Genomic DNA, 16396 nt, shown 5'->3' with positions numbered 1-16396 from the left:
GTCCATAGTGTTCTCCTCAGAAGAGAGGAGCCCTTAAACCAATATTGCTACTGGAAACTGGGCCATGTAAAACCACAGGCATGTAAGATTCAAATTTACCCTTGAAAGAGCGATATATTTTACAAGGTATACACCATTGCATGCATCAGTTTGAGATTCCTGAAAACCAAGAGGCCTCTTCCTCATCTAACACATGTGGCTAATATCTTTAGCACCAGTACTCAATGGGTCAGCTTTCATAGAATCACAGAATCACAGAATCACAGAATCACAGAATGTTTGGGACTGGAAGGGACCTGGAAAGCTCATCCAGTGCAATCCCCCCATGGAGCAGGAACACCCAGCTGAGGTTCCACAGGAAGGTGTCCGGGCGGGTTTGAATGTCTGCAGAGAAGGAGACTCCACAACCTCCCTGGGCAGCCTGGGCCAGGCTCTGACACCCTCACCAGGAACAAGTTTCTTCTCAAATTTAAGTGGAACCTCTTGTGTTCTAGTTTGAACGCACTACAGAGTCACCAAATCCTGAGGTGGACAGGGACTTCTGGAGATGATCTAGTCCAAACCTCCTGCTCAAAGTGGAGTCAGCTCGGTCACTGTCCAATTGGGTTTTAAATATCTCCAAGGATGGAGACCCCAAAACCTCACTGGGAAACCTGCTCCAGTGTTTGGTGCACTGGAAAACTTTTGTCTTACATTTAGATAGGATTTTGAGTATTTCAGTTGGTGCCCATTGCCTTTTGGCCACACCAAGAAAAGACACGGCTAAACAAAGACGTATCCACCCTGGTCCCTTGTCCTGTGAGCCCTTTACAGAGTTTGTCCGCTCCCATCCAGTCTCTCTGTAGGAAACAAAGTCTCCAAATGGCCCCTCAGCAAAGAGACAGGAATGAGACAAGAGATGACCCGTGTAATTAATGATCAAAATTAAAGCATGGAGGAAGCACAAGAGGCAGCCAAGCCTGTCCGTGGAGCAGAACAAGCTGCTCAGCCTTTTGGCTATTGCTTTTCTGGCCGTGATGAATGGAGATGAAGGTTTCACTGATTCACAGCAGGCAGATGATTTACTGTGGAAAATGCTGTTAACTCTTCCCTCCCCTCCACTTCCATCTGGAAGCAAGAGGCAGCTGGTGGCTCTTTCCAGGATGGACAAGGGGCTGCAGGGCTGGACTGTGGCAGGTGGACATGTCCTCCAAGAGGTGATGGTGGAGGACAACTTGGCCCATCTAGAGCCTGCTTTGTTCCTTTTGCACCATGCCCATGAGCTACAGACACAGTTGGGCAACTGACACAAAGGTGAGAAGTTTCCTTTGGTCCATGAGGTCATGGTGATGTCACATTGAGAAAAGGCAGCTTAACGTGCAATGGTGTGGACTCCATGTTGTGTGGGAGATGAGACAGGACTGTGTAGGTTGACAATGACACCATCACACTTTCTGTGGTAATCGTAGAATCACAGAATAGTTTGGGTTGGAAGGGATCTTCAAAGCTCACCCAGTTCCACCCCTGCCATGACAGGGACATCTTCACCAGCTCAGGTTGCTCAGAGCCCCGTCCAGCCTGGCCTGGGATGTCTCCAGGGATGGTTCATCCACCACCTTTCTGGCCAACCTGGGCCAGGGTTTTATCACCCTTGGCAAAGGACAGGCTGTTGGGTCACAGCAACTTCAACGATTCAGGAAAGGAAGCCATCCCAGCATCTAAATTCTCAATTTTTCTACCAAAAACAAGGTTCAGAGAAAGGTACCCAAAATCATCTCCAAAGCCAACCCACCTTTAAAGAATCCAGAAGCATGTGCCCAGGACCACACAGCCTTGTAGCCTCTTAGACCTGTAGTGATGGGTGCAATCAGTTCCTGGTTCAGGTTACCGAGTCCAGCAGAGATTTGAACCCAACATTTTGGCTATGCTCTCTGTCTGGTACAAAGTGACTATTCATAGAGAGGAAAAATATAGGAAAAGCTGATCTTCTCTTTCTCCTCTCTTTTAACCACAATGAATAATTTCAGTGGATTTCATTTTTGTATTGCATAAGGTGTTGGGTTTTTTTTCCATTTTGAGAGCTGTTGTTTTTTATTCAAAGCCATTAAATATCCTCTAAAATCATAGTACTTAGAAAATGAAAAAGGAGCTATTAGATCATCCAGTCTATTCATTTGTGAGATTTATTAACCTCCAGTAGAGGCACCTACCACTTACCCCTTTGGGCCAAATCTCGAGCTTGACTTCCCAAATGAATGCATCCCTCTCTCTGGCCCTAATTTGCATGAGTCTTTGGTACAGACACATTTGCAAACCTCCTGTGTGCTCAAAACATGGGTATTTGCACATAGGACTGCTCACAACTGATTGTACATAGTTGTTTTTGAAAGCTGGGGAGCTGTTGAGGGGAAGGGTAGGAGTAGACACGTCCATGCAAAAGCTGAAGGATGTGTAAATCTGAAAATCCCTTCCCAGTCACTCAGGTGACTCTGGAGAACAACTGAACTCCCTAAAGGAGATGCTTCACGTGCACAGACCCCAGTGTTGCCATCTGCCATCTCTAGTGCCTTTCTCCTTCCAGTTCACTGAACCATGCAGTTTTAATTACAGCAGAGCTGCTCTCGTCTTTCAGAGCTCAGTACTGGGGAGAGATGGAAGATTTAGATAGGATGGGAGGGAAGAGACTTAAGGACTACAGGAGATGCAGATGTGTGCGGTGGGGTTTGCTCCATGTATATTACAACCAATCACCCACCCCATCCCATCCCATCCCATCCCATCCCATCCCATCCCGTCCCGTCCCGTCCCGTCCCGTCCTGTCCCTTCCCATCCCATCCCATCCCATCCCATCCCATCCCATCCCGTCCCGTCCCGTCCCGTCCCGTCCCGTCCCGTCCCATCCCTTTCATATTCTCACTGAGCTCTCTGAACAGGGCTTGTCTAGTGAATTTAGTGCCCTGTAAAGGAGATTTCCAACATAATAACTTCTTCTTCCCCAAAAGCATCATCTCACAAATACAACACCTGTGCAGGCTTTTTGGTTGAGCTTCTCCAGGGTACAGCGTAGATACTTTCATCCATGCCATGGGCAGTAAGATGGGTGGGAAGCACCCAGAGCTCACAACCATGGGGGTCAGCTCTTTGACAGGGCAAGCATAGAGATATTATATCACAGATAAGCACGTTGACTCCAAACTCATAAGGCAAATACTCATTACATCTTACTCAGAAGTAGGACAATACTCTTATTCCTGCTCCATTGTGTAATGTACCAGACAATATCTTCCCGTTATGGCTGGATGCTATCAAGAGTATTTAGGTTGAGAGGAAATGGCCTCAAGTTGCGCCGGGAAGGTTTAGATTGGATCTTGGAAACAATTTCTTCCCCAAAGGGCTGTTGGACATTGGAACAGGCTGCCCAGGGCAGTGGTGGAGTCACCATCCCTGGAGGGGTTGAACAGACACAGGGATGAGGTTCTCAGGGACATGGGTTAGTGCTAGAGTTGGGTAAACAGTTGGACTCTATGAGCTTGAGGGTCTTTTCCAACCAAAATGATTCTACAATTCCATGATCTCCAAGGACACATCTCCCCTTATGGTCCAGCTTGAAGACTCGGAGGCCTTTTTTACTTTACAAAACAGAAAGTTTAAAGGTTCACAAGCAGTTTCTAAACAAATTCTATCAGAAGCAGTATACCAAATAATTCAATAAGCTCAGGCAGTCTATTCCCTAACAGAGGTCACCAAAACTTTCTATGCCCAAGCTTATCCATTTAAGCAGGGCTTGCCTGTATCTAATAATGCTAAAAGAATCACTGGCCCTATCTCACGTCCCTAAAAAATACCTCATGATGATGTGAAAGGGCTTGGTAGCAGTTAATTTTTGAGCAATATCTGGCCACCTGATTATCCGCTTTCCCCACTTACTTCTGCAGGTAAAACTGGCCACCCTTGTTCAAACATCTGAGTCTATGGATATGTATAATATTTCTCCATGACTTTTCTTGATGAGCTTCCCGATTTCCCCATCCATAGGTTTCAGTTGATGACTTTAGCCTGGTTCCTTAATAAAAAGGTCCAAAATGTGCTGTGTTTCTGCTCAATCAGTCAGCCTGGGGGTTCACTGCGCATGCTGGTTTGCCACAAGGATCATTAAATTTCCTCCTCGTTTCTGCAGTTGTTTTTCCAGACTAATTATCCTTCATAAAAGCAATTTCCAGAACAGTGTGCAAAGGCAGTCAGTGAAACTGCATCTGTGAGTTGTGATTTCCCTGCGACTGGCTTGAGGCTGCAGCGCAGGAACCAGCTGAAGGGAGTGAAGATTACAGTAATAAACCTTCCCTTGTGCCTTGGGGAATGTCACCACCCATGCCTCAGTTTCCCCTTGGGTAAAATGGTGGTCCTGACACACATTAGCAACACAGAAAGCAGGTAATCATTGCAAAAAAGCTGAGTAAATTTGAAATAGTTCTATTATCTTCTGTTTAAAACAAAACAAAGCAAGCTAATTCAGCCCCTTCAGAGTGACTAAAAAGCAAACAAACAAACAAACAAACAAACAAAAACTTTTAAATCGAAATGCAGCAACAGTGAGTTGTCCAGGAAGACAAAATAAAATAAGATAAAGAATCAAATCAAATAAAATCAAATCAGTCTCGGGGAAGAATCATCCATTCAGAAACCATCAACCTTGACCTTACTGGGCTGAACTGCTTGATCTACAGCCAGTGCTTCTGGAAATCGATGCAGCCTCCCTTGGGATGAGAATGGGGTGGGGAAGGAAGATGCTGAGGCCAAACCCCAGCTACAGCAGTGTCTCAGCTCCGTGGAGTTGCCCAGCACACCTTGTATTTAAACCCAGGCACCAGAACAGGCGAGGGGTTGACCTGCTGGAAAACAGCATTGTGGAGAAGGACCTGGGAGTCCTGGTGGACAACAGGTTGAACATGAGCCACCAACGTGCCCTGTGGTCAAGACGCCAATGGGGTGCATGAGGAAGAGTGTGACCAGGGGCTTGAGGGAGGTTGTTCCTCACCCTTTGCGCTGCCCCAGTGAGGCCACATCTGCAAAACTGTGTCCAGTTCTGGGCTCCCCAGTTCAACAAGGACAAGGAATTACTGGAAACAGTCTAGTGGAGAGATACACAGATGCTGAGGGGTCTGAAGCATCTTTCTGATGAGGAGAGACCGAGAGAACTGGGGCCGTTCAGCTGGAGAAGAGAAGCTGAGAGGAATCTTATCAATGTTGATAAAAATCTCCAGAGCGGGTATCAAGAAGATGGACCAGACTCTGCTCAGTGGTGCTCAGCGACAGGATGAGGAGCAACGGGCACAGACTGAAACACAGGAGGTTCCATCTGAATATGAGGAGAAACTTCTTCGCTTTGAGGTGCCAGAGCCTGGCCCAGGCTGCCCAGGGAGGTTGTGGAGTCTCCTTCACTGGAGACATTCAAACCCACCTGGACACGATCCTGTGTGACCCGCTCTGGTGACCCTGCGCTGGCAGTTAGGTTGCACTGGATGATCTCCAGAGGTCCCTTCAACCCAAATCAGTCTGTGATTCTGTGAAAACCCTTCTGCAGACCTGCAGCCCTAGTACTTCTCCACAGCAGGTGTCCTGCATCCCAAAATTCCCTCCAGCACTCTGTACATCCTGTATGGAAAGACTAAGAAATATGTTTAAAGACTAAGCAATCAATGAGCCTTCTTTTCTTTACATCTGCTGCAGGGAGATGTGATCACCAAGCAAGGAAGGGGCAGTTGTAGGTCAGGGTTTGTCTCATAGTCTGCTCCAAGTTTAAGTTCAGCAGGGAACGGGTTGAACTCTCCTCCCTTCTGTTGCATGTCCCTGCCAAGGTAGAGCCTCCCACTGAAGACAGAGGTTCCTTTGCCTCTGGGGGAGGTGAAAGACCTTTCATATAAATGCATTTAGGGTACTCAGCACAAGCTGTCACAGATTTGCTGGCTTTGACTCAATTTATGACTTTCATTGAGCAAAAAGAGGCATTTTCAACCCTAGGTGCTGCTGTTAGTGAGGATGCTCAACAAATGCAGAGGCAACCGCCATGGTTCAACTGGAATTTTGTAAGTCTCTAAAAGGGCTGACTACCTTTGTAATTTTGGGAAAGTCACCTTACTGTCTACCTCAGTTTCCCTGTGTACAAAACAGGAATTTGAAGAGAGCTCACTCTCAGGAATACTACCCGGTTCTCGGTGTAGACATTTGGCATTACGCCTGTGGGATGAGGACCATATTGAAATGGAGTTACAATATTATAAAGGTAAGAGTGTTAAGATCATGGCATTCCAAATAATTATGGTTTCTAAGCTCTGAGACGACCAGCTCAGGGGAGATCTGTGCTTTGTCAGAGGTTGGGTGAGAAGATCCACAACCAAGGTCTGCTCTTAGGACAAGATCACCTGTATGCTCAGAGATGTCCAGGCAGGTCCTTTGTTCTAGGAAATGTCATTTTATTCACAGTACGTGCTCAATGTGAGGAGTCTGAGGCCATCCTGGAGAGCCTCCACGTACCTCCAGGGACTCTATGAGCCAGCTGCAAGCAGAACATCTGGAGGAGTTTGGAAAAACCCTTTCCCAGGTGTTTAGAGCCAGCCCTAAAGGACAGAGTGGATGTTGTGTGACCAGATACCTGGCTCTGTGCATTTCTTGACCCATTTATGACAACAAGCTCAGAGTTAGTCATATTTGACCCATTCAATAAAATGGATATTTTTTGGGAAACAATCAAACAAAAAAACTCAAACAAACAAACAAAAAAACCCAACAAACAAAACAAATCAAAACATTAAAAACACCCCCACCTATAAGTCAAATATTTGGTCCTTGAAGGTTCTGATTAAACTGTGTTCCGGGTAGGCTGCTTCCTAGGACATTAGGGTTGTGACTCATTTCCTTTTTATTGCTATGATTCACTAATGTATATTTGTGGTCTAATATCTGCCTGGTTTTGTGTTCAGGTTTCCTTTTTGTTTTCCTGTATCACTGTTTTCAATCTGACTCCAGTTCAGCAGAAAAATCAAATCTGAAATGCTGGCAAATGTCTTCAGCTCAATTAAGACCTTGATTTATGGGGTGCTTCTACTACTTTAAGAAAGGCTATATATTTTCCTGATATTATAGGGAAACTACTCTGAGCCTACGAAAAAGCCAAGTTACGGTTACGGTTATTGCAGATTTCCATTAGCAAGGCTCTCTGCAGACAAGAGATATTTTTCTTTCCGTTCTTTGCTTAAAGAGAAGCTGAATGTTCAGACCTTGACACTTGCAAAATCTGGCCCACCCTTACCCCACAGTGGCGTCATGCACCCACCTGGATTTAGTGCTGCTAGAACTGTTTCGTTGCTCCCCTCCAAATACACTCTTTATTGCCTTTAAATCCTTAGCTGAGATTTCCAGGACCTTTTGTTATCTTTATTCTTGCTGTGAGAGTTTCAGCCGGTGTGTTTCACCCATTTCTGAGGAAAAGACAAGGAGAAAGATGGAGTCTTAACTGCCTCGCAGCCACAACCATCGTCTCTTGAGCTGCTTTTGAGGGGCTTTTCAGCTCCTTCCTTGCAAGTCAGGATTTCATTGTGCAGCTAAAATCTTGATTCTAAAATCTTGCAACTAAAATCTTTGGTCTTTACAGGGAATAGCTGCTGGAATTTGCATGAGATCGGATAAGTTTGGGGCAAAATCACAAGGTTTTGCTTTATACATTTTGCTCAGTGGGAAAATCTGGCTGCTAAATTCATCCAAGATGTCATCTTTGAAGGACATGTCCCACTCCCTTGGTGATCCCACATGTATGGCTCATTGTCCTCCAGACATGACAACCAAAGCCCTTGGGCACTTCATGACAGGATGAGAGGAAACGGCCTCAAGTTGTGCCAGGGGAGGCTGAGGTTGGATGTGGGGAACAATTTCTTCCTCAAAGGGCTGTGGGGCATTGGAACAGGCTGCCCAGGGCAGTGCTGGAGTCACCATCCCTGGAGGGTTGGACAGACGGACATGAGGTTCTCAGGAACACAGGGTGGTGCCAGGGGTGGGCTTAACGGTTGGACTTGATGATCTTGAGGATCTTTTCCAACCAAAATGATTCTGTGATTCTATGACCTCTCCCCTGTTAATCCTTCTCTCAACTCCTGCCCGTTACACTCAGGTGGGGTAGAAGGTGCTTCATTCAGAAAGTCATGTAGAAGCAGGACATTAGAGATTTCCCAGACACTTTCTGACCTAAAGAGCATGCAAGCAATTTGCAGAATACACCACACTTCATCTCTGCTGTTTGGCAATCAGTGAAGGAGTGTGTGTGTATATAGGGAAGGGATAATCAGAATATTTTTCCTTGCTAAAAATAAGTTTATTGCTTTAGAAAAGCACAGCTTAACAGTGCTGACTATTAAGAAAAAAATCAGTCACTAAGATAATTGGTACAATTGCACATCAGCATGCAGGTACTGATGGCAGTCAGGACCAGCCCTTGACGATGTCTCTAGACCTTCAGCAATGGGGCAGTATCAGTGCACAATACACTTGGTTTCTGCTCTGTGGAACACCCTCTCATGGCTTTATAGGTCATTAGTGGTCCATGAACCACAGTTCAACACTGGATCAGCGCAGCAGAGCCTGTGCTTTACCACCTGAGCCACTTCTGGTCAGAAATGCTGATTTCTGGGGGTAATTTCTTTGACGATGTCTCAGAATAGAGCCATAAATCATGTCCGAATGCTATTAAACACAGCTGACGTCTTCATGAGGCCTTTTGCTAGCTGATCACTTGCAGCTTTAATGACCGAAATGGTCCTTTGTTTTATAGCCAGGATTTCCCCTCCCCTTTGGAGAAGAATGAAATTCAGTGTATTAATTGCTTCTCCTGACACCATGACAGGAGCATAATGAGGCTTAGTGAAAACCAAGAATCTACAGCCAGATCTTTCCAGAGGAAATATATTTATTATGAGACAAAACACTGCAGGATTTGCTCATGGTAGTGGAGCAGGGATGCCCAAATTTGAGCTTGACCCTCTGGGCAACCCCAGGTTGGTGGCAGCTGATACTGACCAGCTTGTGCATCCAGCATCTTGTACGCATCAGATTGTGGAGCAAATGAAAAGGCAATGCCAACACATGCCCAGCAGCTAGAAAAAAACAGAGAAAAATGGTATTATGCTGTCTGAGCACTTCCCCAAAGAACCTGTATTTACAAGATTTTTCTCTTTACAGACACAGCCATGAGTGACCCTGTACATTCAGAGTGGAAATTCGTATAACAACTCCTCTGTTTTGATCGTAGACCATATGGCCTTTCCATCTCCATCCACTAATACAAATCTGTTCAGATTGTCTCAGCTGCTCAAGTATTCGGTCATTTGTGCTGGCATAACTGCCTAATTGTCTTTCTTTGTCACGGCTTTTCTGGACGGGGTTGGGTCTTGTCAGCAGCAGCGAGTGAATTTATAAACCAGAGCATCTGTCAGAGGCTGGAGGGAGATGCGTGTCAGATGGGGAACGGCCAGATGTTTTCTCATCCTTAAACCCGTGACTGGCTGCAAAACTAAGTCACAATTCATTCCCATTACAGCAACATCCCAGCTTCATCAGAGATGGGAGTATAGGGAGGTAAATAGAAAGCCCCGGCCTCTAATAAATCCTGCCATCCCTTGTCAGACAATTTAGCTTTAGCAATTTAAGCTGCAGCTATTGCAGCTGGGCACCCAGGATGTCTCAGCTGGCAAAATGGGCTCAATTTGGCCCAGGAGTCGGTAGCTCATATTCAAGCCTTGTTGTATTATATGGTCCCTAAACATCTATAATGCTCAGCATCTTCACAGTGCTAAAAGTGAAGCTGGCCATAGAGGATGTCTTGGGTGAGGTATCTAGTCCAGCCATATCTAAACTTGCCTTGTGATAATTGGAGCTGGTGTTTAAACAAATAACCTTAACAGATCTGTAAAACTCTCTGCCCCACACCAAAGTGTAGCTAGATACCCTACCCAGGCACTGCAAGGTTGGGAGAAAACCATGCATGTGTGTGTGAGCAAGGGGATGGACACGTGTCCTCCATAATTCATCAGCATGTCCATCTCTTCCATATAACATTCACTTCCCCAAGGGTGGACATGTGTGCAGTTGTTTCTGGGGAACAAAATTGACTTAGCCACCCTGATGAAAGACTCAGGCATTCTCCAACATGAGCTCTGCAACTCCCAATTGTCCCTCCAGAAGCAGTGGAAGGGGCCAGTAGTTGAGTCCCAGGTCACACATAGAATCATGGAATTGTAGAATCATTTTAGTTGGAAGAGACCCTCAAGATCATCGAGTCAAACCATTCCCCCACCCTTGGCACTGCCCGGTCGCCTGAGAACCCCATCTTCGTCTGTTCAACCCTCCAGGGATGGTGACTCCAGCACTGCCCTGGGCAGCCTGTTCCAATGCCCCACAGCCCTTTGGGGAAGAAATTGTTCCCCACATCCAACCTCAGCCTCCCCTGGCACAACTTGAGGCCGTTTCCTCTGCTCCTGGCGCTTGTTCCTGGGGAGCAGAGCCCGACCCCCCTGGCTCCAAGCTCCTTTCAGGCAGTTCAGAGATCAGAAGGTCTCCCCTCAGCTCCTGTTCTCCAGCTGAACCCCCCAGGTCCCTCAGCCGCTCCCATCACACTTGTGCTCCAGCCCCTCACCAGCTCCCTTCCCTTCTCTCAACTCGCTCCAGCACCTCAAGGCCTTTTTTGTCTTGAGGGACCCAAAACTGCCTCCAGGATTCACGGTTTGGCCTCCCCAGGTCCCAGCACAGGGACGGTCACTGCCCTGGGCCTGCTGGCCACACCTGTGCTGGTACATAAGCCGAGTGTAGCAATACATTCACTCTTAAGATGATGTCTATAAGGGTGATGCAGACTTAAACTTTTTTTTGGTGAGATTTCAGCCCTTCTGACCATTTTCTCCATTGCCTCGGAGTGAGTCAAGCAGGTACCAATGCAGTTCTGCTGGCACGAGGGCTGATTTTCATGGCTCTCCTGCAGCTGATCATTAGTGTCATAGTACAAAGGATCTCAAGCTTCACTAGAAGTTGCCTTTTTTTTCCATAAATGAAACGCTTTCATCATCTTTTCCCTGACCTTTCCATTTCCTAGTTTTCATACAAAAACTTTTATCTTCCTTCACCACTTTTCAATAGTACCTTAGTTACAATTTATCTCAGCACTTATCCATCCCATTTTTTTTTTCCATTTTATATATTTTTTAACAAAGAATGATCCTATTTCCTGGCTGTGCAATAGTATCCTTTCATTCTCTGCACAACTTTTCTCACAGAGCCACTTCTTTCCCACAGCTTTCTATACAGTCAATTTAAATCACAATTATTTCCCTGGAAATCAGCCCTGCAGAATCACTGACTGTAGGTACAGGTATGTGGGGGTGAACCCCCGACAGAGTCTGATACTGGCTGTCACTGCCCTCTATTTACCCAAATTAAATGTAACCGAGTTAACATCCCTCATCCCTAGACAGTCATCAGCTTCCAGTCAGTAATTCATCTTCACTGTCTGTTCCCGTGACCGAGAGCACAAAAGGGAAAGAATATTAACTCTACTTTTATAAACTCTACTGATGGCTCCTTACGAGCTCCGTGAGTTTGCATGGGCCTGTCTTTCTCTGAGTTTCACACAACTGGTGATTTGCACCCCTCTTCTTTCACACACAGGGTTGAGAGGATTTAAGAAATCACTTGGACCTCAGTGTTTATAAGCTCTCTTCCAGTGGATATCATTGCCAGGTGGCAGCTCTTCACTTTCATGTAGTGCAGTTTTGCTTAAAAAAAAAATACCCCATCCTTGTCTTCTATGTTGAGCTCCCTACCAAGCCTTGCAGGTATGATTGTTTGCTTTCCTAGGATCATGAATCTCTGCTGATCCTTTGCTTTATACTACAAAGATAACCATTAGCAAGGCACAACATTTGGTACAATATGTTTTAGTGCATGTTAGGGCTGTTGTACAATGGGGGAAAAAAGCAACATTTATAGAAGCCAAGGTTGGAACATGCATTACTTTGCCAAGCATATAGAATCATAGAAGCATTTTGGCTGGAAGGGACCCTCAAGGCCATAGAGTCCGACCATTAACCCAACACTTGCACTAAACCGTGTCCCTGAGAACCTCATCTCCATGTATTTTAAACACTCCCAGGGACGGTGACTCCACCACTGCCCTGGGCAGCCTGTTCCAATGCCCAACAGCCCTTTCTGGGAAGAAATTGTTCCAAATATCCAACCTAAGCTTTCTCTGGTGCAACTTGAGGCCGTTCCTCTCATCCTGTCTCTTGTTTCTTGGGAGAAGAGATCAACACCTTCCATGCCTTATGTCCACATGAGGACAATCGAGTGCTTTGGAAGATGGACTATCTTATTCATTTCCAAATGCTAACAAGACTGTAGAGGGTGTTGGTCTGGTGGTCACAGTAACTCCCTGCCCAGGAGGAGCCAGACAGCCAGCAGCAGACTCGCTCTTGTGCAGTTAGTCTCCCCTCATTATCTTCACCTCTCTCCAAGCCCAACATTCCCAGAAAATCAGTCTCCAGGTTGCTCTTAGCAGCATTTTCACCTCTACCACAGCAAGACCAACCACTGGAATAAGCAACCAGAGCTTCTGATTCACTAGCAAAGGATGAACCCATATCCAAGGAGAGGTCCTCGCCTTCTCCAGCATAAATACAATAGCAACAAAAAATGTAATAGGCAAAGTAAAAGCAAGCAGCTTTGAAAACATGCTGTCAGCAATCTGTTTTCCCATCTGTCATTCCTCGACATACCCCTGGTACCAAACAGCTGCTCACAACCATCTCTTCCTCAGCGTGATTACCCCCATAGATGCTTCAGGATTCCTGGATTTATTCAAGATCACTACATTGGCCCAGCTGTTTATCTGCCCCATCTCAGAGACTGAGAGCAATTTGTACCTGGGATGTGGATTAAACATTTACTAACTTGGGGGCTAAATCAGTTTTGGAAGCTATGTCCCATTCCCTATTTGCTCTCTAAACTAATTTTCACAGCAGAGATACCTGTGCTTGTGCTGTGGTAGAATCCAAGGAACCGGTGCAAACTTCAGGTTATGTTTAAAAAATTTAGTGCAGGGATTTAGTGACTGAAAAAACTCTGTTGGCCTCCAGATAGAGATGGTCCCAAAATTGTACGCATGCCCATCATGCAAGGAAGAGGCAACATGTTCTCCTATGCATCCTTAGACATCCTGGCAACTGGATGAGACTTCTTTTCCCTCCTCTATAGAGAAAACAGCAGAAAGCTGGTTTGGTTTCTGCTCAGTGCTCTTGATTTCTGCAGGCACTGCCACAGGGAAGGTGTGGGAGCTGAACTAGAAAGCCTAGAGCTTTGAGGGATGGGAGTGCCCTGACCTCTTCTCTCTGGCAACCAAAAACAGAACCCGAGGGAATGTCAGGAACATGTGCCAGGGGAGATTTAGGTTGGACATGAGGAAAAGGTTCTTCACCCAGAGGGTGCTGGACACTGGAACAGGCTCCCCAGGGAGGTGTCATGGCCCCAAGCCTGACAGTGTTCAAGAAGAGACTGGACAACGTCCTCAGACACACGGTGTGAGCTGTGGGGTTGTCCTGTGCAGGGACAGGAGTTGGACTCAATGATCCTTGTGGGTCCCTTTCAATTCAGGACATTCTGTGATTCTGTTCTATGATTCCCTGCTGCCTCAGAATGGGGAGCCACCTACCCCAGCCTCCCCTTTGGGCTCTTCCCTCTCCTTTCATGACGAAGGAGCCTTTTAATCTCTCTGTCTCGCCCTGCCCATTCCCAAAACACGCTTCCAGTTTCCCTAGGCCATGTTGATGTTCTCAGCCATAACCTGGATGCATATGGTCCTTCACATGTAGCTCATCTCATAACTACCATCCCTCACCATAATATTCTCCCTCATCTTATATTTAACACTCCACAAAAATACATACACAGGAGAAGGTAGGGACCTTGAAGGAAATAGAGAACAAATGTATAAATGAAGGGATAAAAACCATACACACCATGCAGTAGGTGATAATCTGGACAGCTGAAGAGGCAATGCCCTAGGAAGAGGCTGATTAAAGGAGAAAACAAAGAAAAGCTCACCCAGGTTATGAGAAGGAATGTGGGGCTGAGGGAGCTGGGTCTCTTTCGCTTGGAGGAGACTGAGGGGTGACCTCATTAATGTTTACAAATATATAAAGGGTGAATGTCACGAGGATGGAGCCAGGCTCTTCTCGGTGACAAACAATGACAGGACAAGGGGTAATGGGTACAAACTGGAATACAGGAGGTTCCACTTAAATGTGAGAAGAAACTTGTTCCTGGTGAGGGTGTCAGAGCCTGGCCCAGGCTGCCCAGGGAGGTTGTGGAGTCTCCTTCTCTGCAGACATTCAAACCCGCCTGGACACCTTCCTGTGGAACCTCAGCTGGGTGTTCCTGCTCCATGGGGGGATTGCACTGGATGAGCTTTCCAGGTCCCTTCCAATCCCTGACATTCTGGGATTCTGTGATTCTGGGATTCTGGGATTCTGTGGTGAGGACATCTGAACCAGCCTACATGTGAGATGAAGTCACCGCACAGACTCCAAGTGACCTTCTCCTGAGACGTGCACGACAGGATGGTGGCATGTTGAGCAGCACCATCCAACCCAAACCCTGCCTGGACCACATTAATCCAGTGGCAATTAGTGGTCTTCAAAAGTGTAACAAGAAAAAAAAGCTTTTTGCATCACAGGAGGATGTCTGATTTTGATCTTGCACCCAAAGTCCGAAAGCTGGATGTCCTCTATCACCATTTTTGGCCAGATGGGGAATATGGCATAAATTATCCATGAAATTATGGCTTTAGCTTGAGGGTGAGATTGTGCTGTGACACCTCAGTAGTGGGTACACAATTAACTGTGACTGTTTAGAAGACAGCAAGCATTTTCTGCAAGGAAAAAAAATATCCCACCTAATTCAGAAAGGGTTAAGAGGTTTTGTTGCTCAAGAAATTGTATTTCCTTTATGTTTTTTCTCAAAAGAAAAGAAAAAAAAAGGGGAAGAAAGGGAAGAAAAAAGTGATTGGTGTGTAAGTAAGTTTCTTCTCTTTGGAGTAACTGAGTCCCAGAAGAAAGGTTGCGACGAGGGTCACAGTTTCTTCTTCAGATCCAAAGAAATACCTTGAAAATGGGGAAGGAGATAAGCAACCCATTCATGCCCTATATGCAAAATCCCCATACGCACTCAGTCCTCTCTTACTGCTCATCCCAGAGGATGCAGCTTGTGCTGCAATCCCACGTTACCCTCACCACTTCAACCAGAGCAGGTTCAAACACTAATTTGGGTCTTCTGTTTGCACCAGCAATCACTTTTTGAGCCCAAAGGTCCAATGCAAACACATCCCCCTGCAAAATTATAAACTCAGAGATGTAAAACAACAAAAAAACAACAAATACTTTTCCTCTGATTTCCATTCTGCCCTGTAGCATCCTTGCTTGGTACAAACAGGTATCTGAGGTGAAGGTATCTTCCCACTCCCTACCCTCCGGCCCTTAATTGCTATTTTCTCCTTTTTCTGTGGTTAGGAAATCAGCATGCGCATGGCTAATTAGAGAGCAGATATCTTATTATGCAGCACACTCAGCACGGCTCGCAGTGCTGATGGAGATGGATGGGTGTTGGTGGATAGGAGGGAAGCCGAGAGCATTTTATCATGAGCAGATGGCAAGAAGAGGGAAGGAGGGGGGAGAGGGGTCTCTTGGGGTAGCAAATCCACCTCAGGAAAATGTTCATTTTACTCTCTGGCCCAGTCGACTGAATTAACGTGAAGTGCAATCAGCCTCTCACCCATTAATGACGTGCTTTTGAAAAGAAGGAGAAGAGAGGAGTCAGTCAGTCGAGGTGTAATTGTGAGAATGACTGATGTAGAGGCCTAATGAAGGAGCCTCTGCTGCATCGTGGTGAAATTATATGTGGCTGAAGCAACTCCCTCCCTTCCTGATGGCTTGGGGAGGCTGTTGAGGACACTAAAACCATCCTCTCTGTCTCTAGTGAGGGTGGCAGCTCTAGGGGCTGGAAAGAGCGAGGCTGGCACAGCACTGAACAGGATAGGCTGAGACAGCACAACATGACCCTCTTGGCATCCTCATGGCCTCAAGTTGTGCCAGGGGAGGTTTAGATTGGATATTGGGAACAATTTCTTCCCAGAAAGGGCTGTGGGGCATTGGAACAGGCTGCCCAGGGCAGTGCTGGAGTCACCATCCCTGGGGGGTTGAACAGATGCAGAGATGAGGTTCTCAGGGACATGGGGTAATGCCAGTGTTGGGTTAATGATTGGACTCAATGATCTTGAGGGGCTTTTCCAGCGAAAATGATTCTATGATTCTATAAATCTATAATTCCACTA

Source organism: Patagioenas fasciata, chromosome 1, assembly GCF_037038585.1.
Source record: "Patagioenas fasciata isolate bPatFas1 chromosome 1, bPatFas1.hap1, whole genome shotgun sequence".
In the NCBI taxonomy this organism is placed as follows: domain Eukaryota; kingdom Metazoa; phylum Chordata; class Aves; order Columbiformes; family Columbidae; genus Patagioenas; species Patagioenas fasciata.
The sequence above is the reverse complement of the archived record's forward strand: the minus strand, read 5'-3'. Positions refer to the sequence as shown.